Here is a 4,039-nt window from a genome sequence, read left to right as displayed (position 1 = left end):
AGCTAGGTAAGAAGCCGCCCTTTAAACCTCTCTATTATTAGTCTCCGAAAGAGCTAGCGTAGCTATAGGAGTATATTACTAAAGCGACTAAGAACGATTAGATCGAGCTTAGYRAAAGCGAGGCGGGTRCGCCTATCCTATTYGTTCCGAAAAAGGATAGCTTACTACGCTTATATATAGACTATCGCGGCTTAAACGAAATTACGATTAAGAACCGCTATCTACTTCCCTTAATTAGCGAGACGCTTAATCGACTTAGGGGCAACGTATTCTTTACTAGCTTAGACCTCTCGGCTRCGTATTATCGCATTAAGATTAAGGCTAGCGATCGCTAGAAGACTACGTTTCGYACGCGTTACGGAYACTTCTAATATAAGGTTATGCCTTTTAGACTATATAACGTACTAGCGACTTTTTAAGGATACATTAACCGAGCCTTATCGGGGCTAGTCGATATAATCTGCGTCGTTTACTTAGATAAYATTCTTATCTATAGYAAAGACCGAGCGTAATACTAGCGTAACGTATACGCCGTACTYRATAGGCTAAGGAAGTTCTAACTTTACTACAACTTTAAGAAGTGTAGTTTCTTCYAAGATTTAGTCGATTTTCTCGGCTTCGTAGTTACTACGTAAGGCGTTACGATAGACCTACGTAGGGTAGACGTAGTCGCCGAGTAGCCTCGGCTAGAAACCCTTAAAAATATATAAGTACTCCTTAGATTCACTAACTTCTATAAGCGGTTTATTTAGTAGTACTTACGCATTATAAGGCCCTTAACCGACCTATCGAAGGGAGCTATTAAAGGTAGGAAGCTAGGGAAGATCCCTTAGGGCGCTAGYAAAAAGAATGCGCTAAGCTAGCTTAAGGAAGCCTTTTAGTTAGCCCTACTACTAAGGTACTATAACCCTACGCTTCGCCTACGAGTCGAAACCGACGTATCGGACTTCGCGCTTATAGGCATCCTCTTATAGTAGTTTAAGGATAAATAGTAGTATCCTATTACTTTCTAGTTACGGAAGATAATTCCGGCCGAATGTAATTACGAAACCTATAATAAAGAGCTACTTATAGTAGTAAGTGCGTTTAAGTAGTAGCGCCCGTACCTCGATAGCGCTACGTATGCGATTTAAGTAATCGTCGACTATACTAACCTTAAAGCTTTTATAACGATAAAACAGTTAGTCGGTCGATAGGTACGATAGGCGGTTTAATTAGCGMCCTTCGACTTTACTAYCGAATATCGCGTAGGGAYAAAGAACCCTACGGATAGTCCGAGCAGGCGTAGCGACTACGAAACGAATACGACGGAGTCGTCTTAGTATATAAGCATACTATTACCTATACTATAAAGCAAACTTTAGAACTAGCAATCTAATAAAGCTCTTCGAAGCGAGCTAGAGCCCTCTATTAGAAGAGTAAGAGCTATATACTACGCGATTAAGTACGAGGGATTACTACCTACTAGAGTATACGGCGAGCTTTTACTACCTAGGCGTATTATAGCCGTCTTAGTAGCTATAGACTTAGCCCTTAGAAATATTCTAGACCTAATACTCGGTTACGCTAAAGTACTAGTATACGCGACGCGGCTAGGGAGAAGGGCGAGTACGAAGGCTATATTATTAAGGATAGAACATTATTCTACGGCGATACCCTATACATTCCGAAAGACTACGCTTTACGTGCGTAACTAATACGTATATACTACGATAACGCTCTCGCTAAACACTTTAGGAAGGCGAAGACGCTCGAGTTATTTTAGCGGAAGTACTACTAGCTACGTATAGCTACTAATATCGTAGAGTATATTAAGGGGTGCTATATATACCTCGTAAGTAAGGCGCGGCACTACCGCCCCTACGGAGCAATAGTTCTATTACCTATACCGGATCGAGTATAGCAAGAAATTAGCATAGACTTTATTACGGACCTACCTCCTAGTAAGCGCGGAGATAGCGTCTATACTACGGTGCTCGTAATCGTCGACCGCTATAGTAAGATAGCTTTATTTATCCCTACTACTAAGTAATGTAATATAGTAGAGCTAGCGGATATCTTTATATCTTACGTAGTTTATAAATACGGCGTGCTAGTAGGTATTATTAGTAATAGAGGCTCGGTCTTTACTAGCTAATACTAGTCTAACTTCTACTACGAAGCGTATATAAAGCGTAAGCTAAGTATAGCCTTCTACCCTTAGACGGATAGATAGACTAAAAAAGCTAATTAGATACTTAAGTAATACCTACGCTACTACTACGGCACGTAGTAGGATAGCTAGGCGTAATAGCTACCTATAGCTAAATTTACGTGTAATAATAGCGTATACGCGGGCCTTAGAATAAGCCCTTTCTAAATCCTCTATAGATAGAACCTAGAGCTAGCGACGCGCCCTCTAGGCGACGGCGCTAATACCTAAGACATCGCTCGGGACGAGCTCTTAGAAGGGAGAATACCGGCCGCTATCGACTTAGCGAAGCGTATACGTAGCGTATATAAGGAGCTTACTAAGCGATAGCGTAAAGCTAAAGAGCAATAGTTAAAGTACTATAATAAGAACTACAAGCCTATAAGCTTTAATATTAGTAATCTAGTACTTCTCTCTATAAAGAACCTTAAGCTAGAGGGTAAGAAGAAGATAGGACCTAAATAGCTAGGCCTATACCGCGTAATTAACGTAATCGGGACTTAGGCGTATTGCTTATAGTTACCTACTTTAGTAAGGATCTATAACGTCTTCTACGTTACTCTATTAGAGCTATATTCTAGCCGGAAGAGTAAAGCGTAAGAGGAGCGTATACTACTTATAGTCGACGAGGATAGGTAGTAGGAGGTTAAAGAGATTCTTAATAAGAGGGTATAGAAGGGCGAAACGTTTTATTTAGTAAAGTAGCGTAGATAGCTATTAGAATATAAYTARTAGGAACCTAGTATATATATTAAAGACTACGAAGCTCTYRATAGGTTCGAGGCGTAGGCTCYRCGTATAYRTAGAGGCCGCGTAGTAAAAGAGGCTCGGAAGTAGAGCGGAGTAAAATAGAAGAAGAGTAATAAGAATTAAGTAGTTTTATTACGGTTAGAYCTAAAGGGGATTACTTTATAGACTATAYTATAAGATAGGCRYATAYRCTAYRTAAGCCTAGAGAACGCGCTAAGYACTCTACTCGAACTTATTCTCCTCCGCCTCGGACTYCTCCTCGAATAGCTCGTTTCTAGTAAGAGTAGTATCGAAGGTATTAGTAGACTGCCCTATTATCTCTAACTACTATATAGACGGTTAGTATTATAGACGTATACGAGGAGTAGGCGAGATACTTACGATACGACCGACTTAAGTAATAGCTATAAGATTGTTCGTTAAGCGAGTAAGATTAGGCGCCTTAACTATGCTACTCTTACGCCGTATACCTAAGATAGGCTTATTAATACGGATCTAAGTATCTAACTTAATACTAAAGGTGTTTACCGCCGCCTTATAATTAGCTTCCTCCTAACTACTCTTCTACTAAGTAGTATCTACTAGATTAAGCTCTTAGGCCGTAGCTATAATACTATCGTAGCGTAGGCGCATCGCTACCGGTACGGGTTTATACTTATAATAATTGTTCCTTTAAGGGAAGTTAGCGCTACGTAAGAGGGGAGTAGGCGTCTCGAATAAGYATTACTTACTTATAGTAGTCGTACTTACGCTTAAACGCGCTAAAGATAGCGTTATAGCGATAGCTAATACGAAGGTATACTAACCGCGTATAGCGGCGATAGGCCGTAGGCACCTTRACGGCGCGGCGCTTACTCGCCGACGCTTAAGCGGGAGTCGCCGGCGGGTCGGGTACGCGACGCTTACGGGAAGTACGTAGCGGTATAATAAAGAGTAGATATATAGAAGAGAAATCTATAAGATAGAAAGAATGTTAATAAGAGGTAGTTACTAGGGTAGGTTACTTAGTAAACAACCTACTTAGAGATCTGTAGATATAAGACCCTTACGGATAGTAGCGGTAATATATACGCCGCGTAGTAGGGGACTTATTAACCC

Source organism: Ramularia collo-cygni (genome assembly GCF_900074925.1).
Source record: "Ramularia collo-cygni strain URUG2 genome assembly, contig: RCC_scaffold20, whole genome shotgun sequence".
NCBI lineage: Eukaryota > Fungi > Ascomycota > Dothideomycetes > Mycosphaerellales > Mycosphaerellaceae > Ramularia > Ramularia collo-cygni.
This window is presented reverse-complemented; position numbering follows the sequence as displayed.